The sequence below is a fragment of the Mauremys mutica genome, chromosome 19, assembly GCF_020497125.1.
Source record: "Mauremys mutica isolate MM-2020 ecotype Southern chromosome 19, ASM2049712v1, whole genome shotgun sequence".
In the NCBI taxonomy this organism is placed as follows: Eukaryota; Metazoa; Chordata; order Testudines; family Geoemydidae; genus Mauremys; species Mauremys mutica.
Genome location: NC_059090.1, coordinates 25,595,242 through 25,613,737, shown reverse-complemented (window position 1 = coordinate 25,613,737; position 18,496 = coordinate 25,595,242).

Below are 18,496 nucleotides of genomic sequence, written 5' to 3'. Positions count from 1 at the left end.
TCGGCCTGACAATAAAATGCATGGTCCCTCCTACCAAACCAGTGGGCACCATACATTAAAGTGGTGCTGAGTTCTGCTGAGAGAAATATTAAATCAAAGGGTATTTATCCCTGCATTCAAACAGGAAAGTCTAAAATAAAACCAGTTACTAAGCCCACTTGCTCATGGCAGGGCATTGTTCTGCAAATGAAAACTGAACACCTGAGTAATCCCTCTGCTCAGGATCCTACTTTGATTGACATCTTAATAAATAAGCACTTAAGCCAGGCTTCAGCTTTCATTTCCTTATTTCTGATGTAAAATCTTTTCTTTTTTTAAATGGTGCATCACATTGTGCTCCAAAGGGAAGATAAAATGGTTCCAGTTTACCTCAGCAATACTCACCTCCCATCAGTCCTGCAGACAAATCGTTCATTTCCCAGGGGATCTGCACCATAACCAAACCCTAAACAACACCTGAGCTCTTGATTTCAAACAAACAGAAAATGGTCAAATCAACAAGAACTGTATAATGCATGTCTGTACGGGAATTACCAGAAAATTTCTCCTTCCACCCCAATTCTCTTTGGTGTCTTTTGGGGCAGTGGTTGACACTGGTATAGGATGCCCACAGGATCATAATGCCAACGCTGTGGTTTAGAGTTCATGTTTCCATTAGAAAATGAGCTACTCCACATGCAATTCCCCTGTTTGAATTCTGCAGGGCTTCCAGCACAGAGCATCTTTTTAAAATAAACAAAAATGTTAAAATGAGTGTAATTGGAATGTTAATTCTAGAAATGTCCATGGGTAACATCTGATGCTTTTGAGACCATCTTGAATTAACATCTCAAATAAACAAATGAATGAATCAACCACATTTTAATATTAACCCAGCCAACCAAAACAATTTACATCTGTTCAGCTCCTGTGCTGTGGAGCCTTTTAATATTTTGAAAATGTGGAGAAACAGTAATTTATAAAGTAACTGCTGAAGATACATATGTTGCTCACTTCTTTGGTGTCCATAATACCATTACTTCATATCCTTTCAAATGGCACTGGTTACTTTGGACTCAATAGATGAGCTATGTATATAGTTATGAGAATAGGTCAAATCATCTCACCTGTCTCACCAGTGAGCCCCTGCTACAGAACAGTTCTTTTTGCTCCATTTCCTTATTCCTATATATTTTTTGCATTTATTTATTAAGGCTGAGCTATTTGAGGAGCTCCTTCACTCAGGCTCTTTGTTACTATTGGGCACACACATTCCCCCTCCAGCTCCCTGACTCAAACGGTTTCCCACACAGACTGACGGTTTCTCTAATGGAAGGAAGTGGTTACCCTCTTCATCAACAGGTCTTTATATTTAGAGGAATTAGCATCCCTCCTTCCCAGACTCTGAACCAAATTTGCAGGTGAGTTTAAGCAAGTCCAAGAAACTCTAGACGGGGTCCAAATTGGTATAATTTATGTTACAGCTACATTAGGAGATTTGCCGGTATAACTATGCCAGCAAAATGTTATAGTGTAGACAAGTCCTTATATTTCTTTTCCTTCAATTCCCCACTGATGTTAGACTCCCTTGGGGCCTGTCTAAACACAAACTGTCACTGTCACTGAAATAAATCAATTGGTTTTAATTCACATCTTTTGTAATTATGGTCCAAGCCAGAATAGACTCTCATATCAGATTAAGAGTGTTCTACCTTGATTTATCGTTTTGCCAGTTTAGGCTAAATTGAAATAGAATTTTTAATCCAAAATAAGAATATCTATACACAAATTTTCATCAAAATAACAAAAGGTGTAAACTAAAATCAAGAACATCCTTATACTAAGGAGCCAAAATCAGAGGTGATCTGTGGGTTAGGTTCCCACACACAATCTATATCTATGAGAGTTTGGTATAATTTACTCACTAAGGTGCTGAAAGATGAAAGAAGCTGTAAATTAAAGTAGCCTGTACCCTATCTTAACACACGCCTTTTGTCTCCTCACTGTGTAAAGTACAGCAACCTAAACTCCCTGGCCTGGTGTAGGGCAGAGTTTTTGGTCCTGCTGTAACTCAGGTTAATGGATTTCCACTTTACTCAAGCAGATTAACAGAATAGAAAATGCTAATCTAGACACTCAACAAACAAATGTTTACTGGGGATTTAGATTAGCATTTACAGTTGTCTTGATTATCTTTCTATTTTCATTCTCAATTTGTCGTCTCTTCCTCATCTGTGTCCTAGTTGCATTTGAGCCCAAAGAGAACAAATCTCAGGGTCCAGCCAAGCCCAGATGAAGAGGCTACTTTTGGTATTTAATGTTATTCTAACTGTGATTAGGAGAGCACAGAATGGGATGTAGCGAAGAGAATTTCTGAAGACTTCCTCTACAATATCAGACTTTATTGTTCTGATGATTTCAGCGTATTTTAATACTTTGGAATTAAAAATTAAAACAAACGAAGACTTTTCAGTCATTAAAAAGACAGGTGAAATTTGAATGTACTGCAGTCCTTATCTTATCCCCAAGTAAATTCCTTGTTAGGTTTTAGAGTCTTACTCCCTTCACAATAAGGATTGTTGTGAATCAGATGAATTTCTTTCCCCGGAAAGGCTAAATATAGACATAGATCATGAATCATGGAGACAGACAAACCTGCTCTGACCAATACACCAACCACTTTGGAAAGATAGTGGAGTTGGAGCCTAGCCTTAGAAGCAGTAAATCTTTATTGAATTATTTACTGGTACCATACTACACTTTTCTCTTTAAGGGCAGATTATTCTTGAGAGTCAGTTATGTCTATGGCATAGCGAAGAAAAGTGCAAGTTTGTAGAAGAGTGGCTTACACCACATTTTCACAAATTAGAATGGGGATGCAAGAGCATCACACTTATTTCTACCAAACTATGATAATGTGTAATTATAACCATCAAAACATGGTGCTTAAATGCCTAAGCACAGCAAAGCAGCCAGAAGGGAGGTCAGTGATCTAGCTCCTAGTGTGAAGTATTACTAGAAACAGCAATGGTGTTTGTCATTGTTCAATCATTTCCATATCAAACGTTCTCCCACATTAAAAGATTATTTTTTCTAGCTGCCCACCCTGCAAACTCAGACTGAAATCAGAAAGTCAAAGAGGATGCACATCATCTCCAGTAACGTTCTGCAGCCAAATCATGGCCTTAGTTACACGTGTGCAACCCTATTGTCTTCTGATTATAAACTAGATTCGTAGATTCTAAAGCCAGAAGGGAGCACTATGATCATCTAGTCTGACCTGTGTAGCACAGGCCACAGAACTTCCCCAAGATAATTCCCAGAGCAGATCAGTTAGAAAAACCTCCAATCTCGATTTAAAACTTGTCAGTGATGGAGAATCTACTTCAATCCTTGGTAACTTGTTCTGATGGTTAACTACATCTTTGTAACTCCATGGGCTTTATTGTTTACACCGGGGTAAGTGATTGGCCCTGGAACTGGACCTTTGTAAACAATTTTGTTGATGATGCACAGGAGCTGGGTTGGCTCCACAGAACTAACAGGAGTAAAAAGAGTACAAAATGGCTTTTATCACTAAAATCAGCTTATAGTTCTCTGAATATACCTAGGGAGATCTGCTGAGCAGGAAGGTACCATTTCTACATAGTCACTTTTCAGAGTAGAACCATGCTTTGGAAAGGGAGCTTTCATAGAGTACAATTGGAAGGAAAGAGAATTGTAACAAAAACTTTCCCTGAAATTTTCTGTTCTCCCTTTGTTAATCCTGCACAGTACTGAGCACTTCATCCCTGATCCAGCAAAGCACATACGCACACCTGCAACTTTAAGCACGAGCAGAGTCTTACTGAAGACAAAGCGTAAGTGCTTTGCTAGATTGGGTACAGAGTCATCAGCATCTTGTTGGATAGGATTGAGCCCAGGGAGAGCAATTCAAGTTTTGCGATATGCCACTTACTTTAAGAGACTTGTTTAATTGGGTCATTTTCTTGTCTCTGGTTGTCGGCTCTGCTGTTTTAGAGTAGCACTAAGCATTATCTTGTTATATTACTCTGGGCGCCTGGCTCCCTAATTCTCCCCAACAGGAGCAAAAACTGTTCACTCAGAGGCATCTGCAATTTTCTCAAATTTGGGGGGATTGTTCCTTTCTGGATTAGATACCTACATCTTTTGTGCTATGATGTACTTGTGCATATGACAGGCTCATCACCAGAAGGAATTTTTTTTAGTGATAATAGAGCTCTCTCTTTCCTAAAATCACTGGGGCCTGTCTATAAATGAGAAGAGTTGGGGAATGACATTCATAGTGGGATATAATCTGAGACTCCTCCTGAAACATGACCTGACTGCAAACTCTCCGGATCCCATGGGGTTATATTTGTATTTCTTTTGAAGAAAATGTTGTATCATGAAGAGGTATTTTTAGTTACTCTTAGTGTGGGACTGGGAGAGGGGAATCTATTGATAATTGAGGCTAAAAATACAATAGTAAAATTCACCCATGAGGAATCAACTGAGAGATGGCCTGGATACACAGCAAACAGAAAGGGGACCCAGGGTCTGGAATTTACAGCTCTATGACTTGACTGTACGGGTCACTGTGGCAAGCAGACCCATCCCTTTGGGCATAGAGTCAACCATTCAAGGTGGGAGTATTTATATTATTATTTTAGAAGTTCTTAAGAAGGCTGAAATATCTCCAAGCCTGGAACAGACAGAGATGGCACTTGCACTTCTGTAAGCGTGAAAGCCTTCATTTATTCCTTGGGTGTGAGTGAGATTGAGAGGGGGTCAGAAGTATTTTTACTGAGGTCTGAGTACATTTTACCTGTCTGCTGTGTAATGGCTACTCTTCCTGCTCTTTTTATTTGCCCCTTTGCTTGCTTTCTATAATGCTGCTTAACACGGGGGCTCATAGACAGAAGGTACAATATGAAGGGCAGCTAATGTCTCATGAACGGTGATTGGATAGTATTGTTGATATAGCAATCAGAAGTGTGCTGGCTGCCTCCCCAAAGAGCTTACAGTCTAAACAGACAGCACACAGACAAGGGAGGTGGGAGTTGGGTCTGTGCTGTCAGAAGCAGGGCTGGCTCCAGGCACCAGCATAGGAAGCTGGTGCTTGGGGCGGCCAATACAAAGGGGTGGCACCCCGTCCGGTATCGGGGCGACATGTCCGGGTCTTCAGCGGGAATTCGGCAGCGGGTCCCTCATTCCTTCTCTTCCTCTTTGAGCTGCTGCCGAACTGCCGCTGAAGAGGAAGAGAGGGAGGACCCGCCGCTGAATTCCCGCCGCCGAAGCGGCGCGATTGAGCTGCCGCCAAAGTGCCGCTGCTCGTCTCCCCCCCCCCCCTTGGGGCAGCAGAAAAGCTGGAGCTGGCCCTGGTCAGAGCCTTGTTTTTAACCCTTGTCTGTTAGCCACTTATTATTGTTTAGGGTTTTTTCAAACCCATGTTTATCTGATCTCACTCCTTCTCTTTCTCTCATCAGCACAATGTGGACATTTGATGAGAGTTGAAAGAACTCCTAGCATTTATATTGTAATATCTTTCTCCTTCTGAAAATGAAACTTTAGCTTTGGGAATAGGAAGGGCCTTGTTAATAGTTGGGGTTATTCTTCCACATAAATTGGTGCTTCCCATGGCACCTGTTCCTCCACATTTGGTGCTTTGTGTGAGATTTTTCCATGCATCTCTAGGGATAAACGACAGAAGCTTATATCCCTTCAAATCCCATGGTGTGCTTCTGGGAGACAGCTGGACTAGTTACTTGTTGCTAAATGGATGCTGAAAGGCATTTGATCTTGTGAAGTCAAAGTAAGTATGTAAGGGTCACCTTTTTTCAAGGGCTGTATCAACAGAAACTAGAAATTTGAGCCAGAATCTCTTCAGTTCTAACCACATGCAATTCCTCATCTACACTGAGGATATCAGCCTCCAGTGGCCAGCCACCAGTGCAAAACTCTTGTAAAAACAGGTACAACCACCAGTGTAAATTGCAGTTTATAGGAGCTTTGCCTGTCCACACTTGGAACTAGTAATGGTGAAGCTACACCAACGGCTGCAATAGGAGCAAATCCCAAATGTAGACAAGGCCTTGAAGACAGCATCTTAAAGAGGACAAGAACTAATGCTCAAAAATAATAATTCTCAGAAGTTTAGCAGCCACTGGAACTTGAGAACTTGTCTGGGGGAAATTCAGTGTCTATGTCTCTGCTGGCTTCTCACCTTCTTAGTGAACACATCACTGTTCAGTGAATCAGTTGCCCACGTTTTTTTACATACTCAACTTACAACTATACCAATAAAATTCCCAAATCCATTCCCTAGATCAAATAAAGGTAATTACAGAGCTCACTGTGGGCGATTCCCAGTGGGAGGGTGGGAGTGGCCACGGGTGGGGCTGGAAGGTGAATACTGTAAATGCACAACAGAGAAAATGGGAATGTACCACACCCATCGTAAAACATGCTGTCACAGTCAGCAACAGAAATCATTAGGGTGGATCTTTATACACACCTTTCTCATAAAGAAAGAAAGATGGCACAAGATCCCAAGATGAACTCACAAGCCACAGGGAGCTGAGCGTGACTCACTCACTGTGGGAGAGGAGAAAACTGGAGAGGATTATGAGACTGCTGAAGGAGCAATGTCTTCATCCCATAGGGGAAGGGATCTCACAGAAAACATGGACTGGGTACATTATATTGCATATTTTCATAGAGAATTCATTGGCTATGTCTCACATTCGCAGCACCTCAATAGAAGACACATCAGGTGTGTGACCATAGTTTCTAACTCCCAGCCCATTCCACGTTATCCTGTGGATCCATCTCAGCCTTGTCACAGGACCAAGGCTTCTCCCCACTGCTTTTCTCCTTCCATCTTAACTGCTTTCAGCCTCACCATATGCAATGGCTTCTTCAGCACTGCTTCTGTCCATTGATTCTTGTCAGCCACAAGATAGTGCTGATGTCTCTTCAGTGTTTCTCCTGCCTATACAATACCACTCCCAGCCACACTGCAGGGAGAAGTGTTGCTCCTGTCCAACTGCCTGGAGAATTCGGTCAGATTCATGCTAGTGAAGATGCAACATTGTTCTCTAAATCTGTTTTGCACTGTTTAAACCTGCCGGCTAAGATGGTTATCCTGGGAATGGCTACACTTCAGCTGGAAGTTTGCCTACCAGCTCAGGCAGACTGACAGGTGTAGCTGTACTTGAGCTAATGTACTAATAATAGTGACGGGCACATTGCATCAGGAGTGGTGCAAGGGCTAGTCACCCAAGTATGGATCCAGGGGGGTCAAATGGGCTTGTACTTGGGCAGTTAAACCATGTTACCCCCCATGTCCACACTGTTATTTTTAATGCACTAGCTCGAGCAGGCATAGCGTGCGTCTGTCTACCTGGACTGGGAGACATGCTCCCAGCTGTAGGGTAAACATACGCACTAAGGGAAACATTCAGAGATTCTCTGTCTATTTAGAGTTGGGTCTGATAACATGGTCAAATCTGTGGTATAAAGTAATGAAATCTCACATGACTCACATTGAAACCAGCACAAATGCGTTCATCTCCAGAATAGGAGAGTGCTGAGCAATGAATGGAGATTTCAAAAATAAATTTATTTAGGAACATAAGAATGGCCATACTGGGTCAGACCAAGGGTCCATCTAGCCCAGTATCCTGTCTTCCAACAGTGGCCAATGCCAAGTGCTTCAGAAGGAATGACCAGAACAGGGAATCATCAAGTGATCCATCCCCTGTAACCATTCCCAGCTTCTGGCAAACAGAGGCTAGACACACTTCAGAGCATGGTTTTGCATCTCTGCCCATCTTGGCTAATAGCCATTGACAGACCTATCTTGCATGAACTTATCTAGTTATTTTTTAACCCTGTTACAATCTTGGCCTTCATAACATCCTCTGGCAAAGAGTTCCACAGGTTTACTGTGCATTATGTGAAGAAATACTTCCTTTTGCTTGTTTTAAATCTGCTGCCTGTTAATTCATTTGGTGACCCCTAGTTCTTGTGTTATGAGATGAAGCAAATAACATTTTCTCATTTACTTTCTCCACACCAGACATGATTTTATAGACCTCTATCATATCCCCCCCTTAGTCGACTCTTTTCCAAGCTGAAAAGTCTCAGTCTTACTAATATCTCCTCATATGGAAGCTGTTACGTACCCCTAATCATGTTCGTTGGCCTTTTCTGTACCTTTTCCAATTCCAAAATATCTTTTTTGAAATGGGGTGAACAGATCTGCACACAGTATTCAAGATGTGGGTGTATCATGGATTTATATAGAGGCAATATGATAATTTTCTGTCTTAACCATGGATTTATATAGATGCAATATAATATTTTCTCTATCTTATTTAAGTTTGAATAAAAGAATTTACATTATAACACTACTTGATAGCACTTTAATGAAGGCTGCAAATCAATTCCAATCATAACCCTATATTCATATGCTCATACATTTTCAATATATTCACATTTTATTGAAATTTTCCATGTGTTGGGTCTGCTCTAAAATAAGTTTTTCATCAAAAAAATTGACCAAAATCTGTTCCTTCATCTTTTTTTAGTTTTGGGTGAATGAAAAATATATTATTTTTATCTATTTATTATATAGGAAAAGTGAACAGCTTTTTGAACAGTACTATAGAAAAAATGGTTTTAAACTTGGCATGAACATAGCCCTCACTGAGGATTAGTGCCTATACTTGGCTTGGGGGGAAATTTAACAAAGTTGTGGGCATTTTAAAATTGCATACTGAGCATGCGCAGTAAAAAGATGGCTTTAAATCTAAAGATATGCAATTGCACAAAGAAGGTTTGCACATGTGGGCACACAGTTAAGTATGCACTGATTGGTTTAAGAGATTTACAAGCTGTACTGGTGAAACTGGCAGAGCTTGTACACTACACGTGCTGAAAAACTGTTTTTTCCCTTTTCTTTGCCTACCTTCCCAGATTATTTTTAAAAACCCTACAAAATGAAAGGCAAAAAAATTGCACCAGTACGAAGTTCAAGTTGCTCAGTCAAAATTATAAAAAGGTAAGAAGATTGATTTTTGGTTTTGCTGAGTTTACATTAAGTGAAGCACAGAGGAAGGACAATCCAAAAGCCAGTTGTTAACTAATAAATAAATAAATACCTAACTCTTATGCAGTGCTTTTCATAAACAGATGACAAAGCTCCCTGATTCTCTGCCTGGCCCTGTTAAAGGTCTGACCAATGTCAATCACCCTCAGAGAACTCTTCACCAGCAGAGCACTGCTGGAGTTCAGTATGCTCCGGAAACTCCTCCTCCCAGTACCCCCCATCCCTTGACATGCCCCCTACTCTAGGGTGCTACAGGGAGGGGAGGGGAGAAGCCAGCTATGCTGGCTCCACATCTATTAGAGACTCCTTAACATCAATAGAATTGACCAGTCCACCTCTAGAAATGTGAAGCTAAAGTTCTGACACCATTGTTCAGGGCCGCCCAGAGGATTCAGGGGGCCTGGGGCAAAGCAGGGGAGCTGCGGTGCTTGTACTCACCCGGCGGCGGTTCGGGTCTTCGGCGGCAGTTCTGCTATTTCCCTCTGATTGCAAAGAACACTGAGTTGAAAACTGATTTTTTAAAAGTTTATCTGTATGCTTTCTAGACTACTGTAAAGGGGAAAAGGGGTGGGAGGATGTCAGTGTGTCGGGGAGCCAGGGCCCTGCACCCCCACACTTCCTTCAATTCACTGCGACTTTCAGCCAGCCAGTAAAACAGAAGGTTTATTACACGACAGGAACACAGCCCAAAACAGAGTTTGTAGGTACAGACAACAGGACCCCCTCAGTCAGGTCCATCTTGTGGGGCAGAGAGTTTAGCCCCCATCCCTGGGGCTCCCTCCATTTCCCCAGCCAGCTCCAGACTGAAACTGCCTCCAGACCATCCTCCGGCCTTTCCTCCTTCCCGGGCCAAGAGGTCACCTGATCTCTTTGTTCTCCAACACCTTCAGTTGGTACCTTTGCAGAGGAGGGGCCCAGGCCATCAGTTGCCAGGAGACAGAGTGTCGGCCATTCTCTGTGCAGACAGCAGCACACTGACCCTCTAGGGCTCTGCAACAGTCACCCCCCCTTATCCCACCACCTAGTACTTAAGAAATGCGTAGGGGAAACCGAGGCACCCACACAGTATTCAGAGAAAACATTAAGAACAGTCCCACTTCGTCACAGGGGGAGAGAGAGAGAGAAGACCAAAAAGAGAAATGGGTTGGGGAGGACTTGGGGACTGAAGCTTTGTTCAGGAATGTATTGCCTGTTGGGTGCTTTGCAAAATGTATGTGGCCCAGATATGGATGATCCTGATGAGAGGAGAGACTAACAGAGAATCATGGGGTGCAAGTGGTTTTGGACTAAAAAGAATGAAAGAGGAAAACCCACAAAAGGTGCAAGGAGCCTAATATGGTGAATGGAATATAAATGGAAACAGAAGCAGGAAGCCATCTACGAAGAACTTGGTCCAATGTCTGCACAGCATGCAAAATCTGAAGTCTCCTGTCACTGAAGAATTAAAAAAAAAAAACTAAGGAAATTAATTCCCAGGAAAAAAACTTCATTACCTGAAATTATCACTTACTTAAGCCAAAAAAACCCAACAAAAACCCAAAACCCTGAACCGAATGTTGTATTTTTTCTCAAAACACAAATGTTAGAAAGTTAGAAAATTCCAAGTTAAGTTTCTGTTTTACAAACACACACACACACACACACACACCCCTAAAAACATTCCAAAATATGCAGATGTAGCCAGGGTTCACCAAACAACCTCAACTTGGCCACTGTAACACCACCCTAAGAACAACTAAAAACTGTGATACCTTATCCATCCATCATACAGGTTTATTTCATCAGGGACCACAAAAATGGTCCTCTTAATTAACCTGTGTGATGGATGGATAAAAAGTGCATCAGCATTTTTTACTAGGCTCTGGGTGTTGCTACAGGACCAGAATTAAGGATGCTTGTGTAACTGTGTATTTTCCACTTGTAATTATTTTTATATTTGCTTTTTTTGGTACGGTGTAACCTTGCCTTGAAATTTCTAAGCTAACATATGTTTATACAAGATACTCTTACTTTTTTGTTTTGTCTGAAATGATAGATTCTTTCAACTCCCCCCCCCCCCCCCGGTTAATGAAATATTGTGTCTTGGAACAGAGTAGTTATTAGTTCAGAATTACTCACTTAGGCTTTGGTAGTATTTGGGAACAGTAAAGTTCTGGCACAACTGGTGAACATCACCAAGCCTCAAACATCCAGCAAACTTCATAAGGTTAGACTTCAGTTCAGTACGTTTCATGAAAATGAGAGAGATGCTAAACTGTATGAATCTGTGAACTTGGTTCAATGAGAACGCAAATCAGAGATGTAGAAAATGGCTGAGCAGATAGACTGGGCTCCTGTAGTTCTGAACATTTTGGGATATTTTGCCTGCCTACTAGAGCTAATCTGAAGGAATAATTCCTTGAATACACACATAGGTGGGTGTGGGAAGCAAAACCAGACTAAGACAATCTATGCCCTTAGGCCCACCAACCTGGGGCTCCCCCTGATTCCAGCCCTGTACTATGGCCTCCCACTCCACTTGAAGTGGTAGTGGCAAGGCCCCTTCACTCCCAGAGAGACAGTGGTATGCACTCCCATGACTTCAGGAGTGGCGGCAGGCCCCTCTCTACCTTGGAAGCAGCATGGGCAGCAGAGGAGTACCCTTTCCCTCCTTGTGGTGGCAGGGGGATTCCCAGTACTTCTCCCAGCAACTGGGGTGTATCGGCTTGTGTGTGGGGCTGGGCCTGCTGCATTCTTCTCTTCCCACTACACACAAAGTCTGTTGGGGATAGGGTTGGCAAGCCCCTCTCCCCAAGCAGTGAGTCTTGGAAATAACATCCTGCTGAGATGGATGGGGGAAATGCACACCTGTCAGAGCTGTGGCTTCAGGCTGGCTGCAGACTCTGGCAGAAATCCCTCCATCTCTGACACTCAGGTCAGGTTTTCAAATTCTCTTTGCAACCATGACAGCTAAAAAGATACTTTTTCAAAATGAAAGCTGAGTTTCTGATGTGATCGCATAACTCCCGCTGACGGGGCCCTAGATTGGGCCTATAGTGCCTATGTTTTAATCTATCCCTTGTGAGGAGCAATTGTGTTCAGCATATTAAACAATTAACTACCTTTCTGTGGAGTACAGAGTGAGTGAGCAGACTGCTGCCCCCATGAGTGTCATGGAATGTCCTGCAGCTACCGCTGGAAACACCTTTTCAAAACAGATTTAGAACAGAAGCACAAGATTCTGGATGTAGTTTGTTGCAGAGATAGTTGTGACGTATTTTGGGAAAGTTGCACCTGCAGTACATGAAAACCCTGCGGTGAAAACTCCCCTTTCTCCAGCTAGGAAAGTGTCCTCTCAGCAGGGGTTTGATGTTTTAATAGCTCCCAGCCTCTGTTGCAGTACAGAGGGAGCATAGATGGGGTGAGAAAGAGACTGATTGCTTTTGTTTCCACTGCTTATTAGGACACACTAATAACTCAGTGCCCAGACCTGCATATGGAAAGCACTTACTGACAAACAGCCAATAATTTCATTTTTTTTCTAATTATCAATGTATGTTTCTACAACAGTAAACTTTAATAATAATAATAAAAAACAAATTCCAGAAGGGAGTTCTAATGGTAGATGCAACTCACTTCTGCACCAAGAAGTGAATTTTATGGAAGCCATCTATCTATTTGGTAAGGCTTTTAGAAAGAACTGGGAGTATAGGGCTTTGGGCGGAGTGGGTAGTTTCTGTTGCAAAGCTTACTAGCTGGTATGTTGGCAGCACAAAATAATAACTGATATATTTATCCATTATAAATTGACTTACTGTCAGGGTGCCTAGAGCTCTTGTGTAGGCTGGTATTTGGACCTTAAATCAGAATAATAATTTAAATAATCAAACGTATCACACGTGTATATATACATACATACACACACATGGACTCCATGATGCTGTAGCATAGTACAGTATGAGTTTTGGATGGCTGCACTACTCACAATAGTTGAAGCCATGAATAGGTTATACTGATCAACTCAAATGAGAGAATTATTGATAGGTGCAATAAGTAATGAAATAGCATTTTCTAATGCTTTGCCTAGTCTACTTTTAAAAGGCCCAAGCAACAGGATTCCCACCAGTTCCCTTAAGGATTATCCCACACAGTTCAATAATTTTCATTATTCCTATTTATATTCCCAGATGCCATTCTAAATCATTCTTCTCTCTCACTGGAGTTTATTCCCTTCATATTCTCACAGGGCATTTATCATGTCCCTTCTTAGGATTTGTCTACACTATGATGAGAATGTGCACTGCAAGCAGTGATTTCTAAAGCGCACTAAGGGTCTTGCACATTAGCTGGTCCATGTAGCCCCTGCTGATTCATCCTAAATGTTCCCTAGTGCGATTTAATGTATGTTAAAGTGTACTAGGAACATTTAGGGCACGTTATGGTCTACATGAACCAATTAATGCACAACACATTAGTGCGCTTTAGAAATCATAACCCATTAGTGAGCATTAACCCACTGTTTAGACAAGTCCTTAGTCACTGCCTAGACAACCTGCATGTATTTAGCTCCTTAAAATCTTTACTCATATAGCAATTCCTCCAGCCTTCTAGTCATTTTAATTGCTCTTCACTGAACTTTCTCAAACTTGCTAATGTCTTTCTGGCACTGAGGTGTCCAGAGTTCAGTGCAATGTTCATAAGAACGGCCATACTGAGTCAGACCAATGGCCCATCTAACCCAGAGGTCCTCGAACTGTAGGATGCACCCCATATGGGGCGTAGAACATTCAGAGGAGCGTGGCAGCCTTGGCCCCCAGCCACTGCCCCCTTGCCCCATCCACATCTCCCACCCTAGAGCCACGGTCCCGCTCCCAGCTCAGGGGACGTGACCCTGAAAAGTTTGGGTATCACTGATGTAACCCAGTATCCTGTCTTCTGACAGTGGCCAATGCCGGATACTTCAGAGGGAATGAACAGAACAGGTAATCATCTAGTGATCCATCCCCTGTCATCCACTAACGGCTTCTTGCAAACAGAGGCTATGGATACTCAGAGCACGAGGTTGCATTCCTGACCATTTTAGCTAATAGCCATTGATGGATCTATACTCCAGGAATTTATCTAGTTCTTTTTTTAACTTGTTATAGTTTTTGCCTTCACAACATCCCCTGGCAACAAGTTCCACAGGTTGACTGTGCGTTCCAGGTGTGGTCTTTCCAAAATTACATAGATAGGGTGTCCTTGCTCTGACTCAATGCCCAAAACTACACTGCCCTATGGCATTGGAAATTCGTGGCTAATCTGCTGTAATTACCCTTAGGTCTCTGTTGACATTACTGCCATCCAGGCTTCTTCCTCCTGTTTGAGATTATTTTTCTAAAATTAATCTTGTTTTGTCATTGCCCCACCATAATCATGTGTCTAAGTTCCTTCCCAATGTTTACCTCGAGTGTTATCAGTGCATATCATTAATCATTTGTTACTCCTCTCCCAAATCACTAATGAAGATACTAAATAAGACTGGGCTGAACCCCAAAACCTGAAGCACCCCACTAAACTATACTCCTATTTGATAAATTACCATTTGTCATTACTCATTGTTTATGTTCACTCTGTTAGTTCTCAGTTCACATGCAAGGCTCAAATCTAAGCCTATATGAAGTGATCCTATAGCTGGATCTGCTCAAGTAGACTTCTCGAGCCATGTGGAACCCCAGTGACTTCAACTACCTGCATATAAACTGGTCAAATGGCACAAGGATTACATCAGCAATTTCTTGATACCTTAAGTAATTGCTTTTTGGAACAACTAATGCACGAGGAGATGCTATTCTCAATTTAGGCTTAAATAACGTACAATAGTTATTTCAACAAGTATCTATAGTTTCTAGCCACTAACTAATAGTGGCCCCAGTAAAACTAAGTTCAGCACCCTCAGGTTGAATCATACCAAAAACTAGCACAGTGGCACAAAACTTTAAAAACAGGAGATTGGTTTTTTTTTAATGAAGACTTGTCAAAATGGTCTAAAGCAGGGGTCCCCAATGCGGTGCCTGCGGGCGCCATGGCACCCATGGGGGCATCTAAATGTGCTCGCGTCCTGGCTGGCGGTGGAGCATCTGCCGAAATGCCACCAAATTTTTGCGGCATTTCAGCGGCGACACCTCTCGATGACGCTACTTGCCGCTGACAAGCGGCGTCATCGAGAAGCGTCACCCTCGAATTTCTGCAGCATTTTGGCATCGCCGCCTCTCGATGACGCCGCTTGCCACCGACAAGTGACATCATCGAGAGGCGTTGCCGCCAAAATGCCGCAGAAATGCCGCAGAAATTCGGTGGCAGTTCGGCGGATGCTCCACCGCCACTATGGTCCTTCGTCTGGAGCCCGCCAGATGAAAAGGTTGGGGACCACTGGTCTAAAGTGAGGAAAATAAAATCCTTAGAGACAGCGTGAAAGCTACTTAAGTGTACTATAACTGAGTCCCAGAAGCAACAGATACCTCTAAACAGAAAAGTAAGCAGGAAGGCAATGAGAAACTGGCATGGTTAAATGGCAAGTTAAGTTTGTGCAAACATATACACATAGTTCTACATATTGACATCTGAAAATATGGCTCTTCCAATGTTTTATTAAAAATAGAGAGAACTTTAGTTAGATGGATGTCATGCAGGGTGACCAGATAGTAAGTTTGAAAAATCTGGACACTTTTTTTTTCGGGGGGGAGGGAGGAGGAGGGAGAGGCAACGGGGGGATATAGTTAACAATATAAGATAAAGCCCCTAATATCAAGACGTCTGGTCTCCCTAATGTCATGGGGCAACAAGTTCCACAACTCAGGGCCCACCACAGCAAAGGACAGTCATCAGCCAACCTGAGACACTATCCTTTAAAATTCAGTAATGTCTGAGTATAGATTTGTCAGGACAGGAGGACGCAAGAAGGAGGTCTTTCATACAGCCTGGCCCCGCTCTCTTCAAAGTTTTAAAAAGCTCTGATTCTTGTTGATACTGTTTCTATTTCTGAAGGTCGCCTATATAGTGATGCACTACTAGGAAGAAACATAGACATGGGAGGCTTTGGTACCAAAATTAGGGTTGCCTCTGAAATGCTAGGAATTTGGGAATGATGAGAGGAAAATATGTCACTCTAAATATCCAGCTGGAAAAGTGGAAATCTAAAATTCCATTGCCCTTCTGAAAACTTGCCTATAAAAGGCTCCTGGAAAATATCCCAGATAGTTGTCTCTTCACCTGAGAGGTATCAATGTGAGTTGGAGAGGAAAAAGATGATTTAGTGCTTTGGGGGTGGGGGGGAGAAGCAGATCACAAAAGCTGGTGTCAAGCTAGGATCAGTACGCTCCTTAAGGCAAGCTGCATGAAGAATGAATTACGAATTGGTGAACATCCAAACACACCTTCCTCTCATGAAAGCTGATCTCAGCCCCAAGGGATACAGAAGGCATTTACAGTAGCACCCACCATTCAGCACATCTCTGAGTGCTCAGACGGCCTGGTGCCGAGCTCTGGTGAAGTGTGTCGCCGGCAGAGTGTCTTCCAATATCCAGGAAAGACACAAAAACAAGGATTGTTTCAACTATGGCCTGGTGCCAGTGGCTTCAGTCATGCAGAGCTAATAGATCAGCTGCTGCTGCCCAGCTTACCCAAACACTAAGCTGAGGTTACAGTTTCTCGCTTTATTTTATTTATTTTTTTTAAAGATAATTATCTTATCATGAGAGCCTGGGACTGTCATGCAACATTTACAAAAGCCGAAATAACATGGGATTTGGATAAATGATTTCAGCTACTCCTAAGGGAATAAGATACGTTTTTTAAAATAAAAGGGTCATTGTTTTCTGTGACAAGTTAGCTCTACCTCTAGGGAGTTCATATCCTTTCAAGTCCCCTCTCTCCCAAGAGCAGCTGTGTCATGTTTATTATACTATACAGTCAAGCCTGCTTATTGTCAACTTCCACTGAATGCAATTTTTTCCCCTCTTAAATGGGATTTTCCAATAAATGGAAAGCCAAACCAACCAGGTAGAAGATTTTTTTCCCTCAATCCTTTATGGATAAAGAATAATGTCTGTCCCCTCATTACCCATTTTCAAAAATCATAGAAGTAGCCTTAGAACAAAGAAAAACTACATCAAAGGCGTTAATGGTGCACTGAGTATATAGAAAAATGTTTGACAGTTGATTTTTAACAGGCACATAAGTATGACGTTCATACAAAATAGTTTAATTTAGTGCTGAGAATATACTTTCAAATTAATAGGCTATTCCATTAGCTATATTTTCTTAAGTGGGCTTGATCATGTTCTGAAAATCTGATTTTAATACAAGTCCTTAAAGGCAATTAACCTGACTAATCTCTAGCACACAAAAACAAGTGAGGAATGGGGAAAGCACGTGATCTGCACACACACATATTTTCTTGACATGCAGCAGGGAGGGAAGATACTTTGTGTATATTTTTGGTGGGCGTTCCAAATGCAAAGGCAGATAAGGAGACAAAGGCTATGCATCTACCCTATGTGCTAGGGGTGTGATTCCCAGCTCGTGTAGACTTACTCATGCAAGCTCTCATTGAGCGCTAAAAGTATTAGTATACTCAGGGTAGCATGGGCAGTGGCAAGAGGCAGCACAGACTAGCTATGCCAAGTACGTGCCCATAGGATTCGGGCAGGTTTGCACTTGGCACAGCTAGCCTGCACTGCCACCCTCCACTGCCTGTGCTACTCTGGCTACACTATCCTAGTGGGCTAACTCAGTGACAGCTAGCACGGATATGTCTTCATGAGCTAGGAATCATGCCCCTAGCACAACTGGTTTGACGGTGTATTGTTACTAGGGTTGCTTCTAGTTCAATACTCAATAAGACACTTCCACTGCTCGGGGGAGACTGATTCTAGTCTTAAGATGACATGCAGGCTGTTCCTTTCATGCCAATCTCCAGGAGATAGCAAAACAAAACCCACAGGCTAAGGCTGGTAAAATTTGGCTGCAATTAAGGACATTATATTGGAAAGATCAAACAGTTAATTTTCCTTATCCACAGTGTACTAACTCCCCATATAATCCAAATGTATTCATTACCACTTTCAGAATGGCAAGCCAATGGCTTTCAAATAACTAGAGCCTGAATGTCCTGTTTCAGGCAGGACCTTTCCTGACCCATGCCAGGAACTCGATTGTAACGCCTCTGAACATGGGGCCTATGGCAGACAGAAAAAGAAGCTGAGGTTTGGATGTTATTTACTAGTGACCCTCAGACAAAGTTCTTCTCTGACTTGCTCACTTCAGTTACATCTCATCAAACTGACTTCTTGGAATCAAGTTACTTCTCATCCTGTATCAGTCTTACTGAGAGAGTCTGTCAAACGACTTCTTAAACACAGTATCACCAGGACTTCAGGGTAG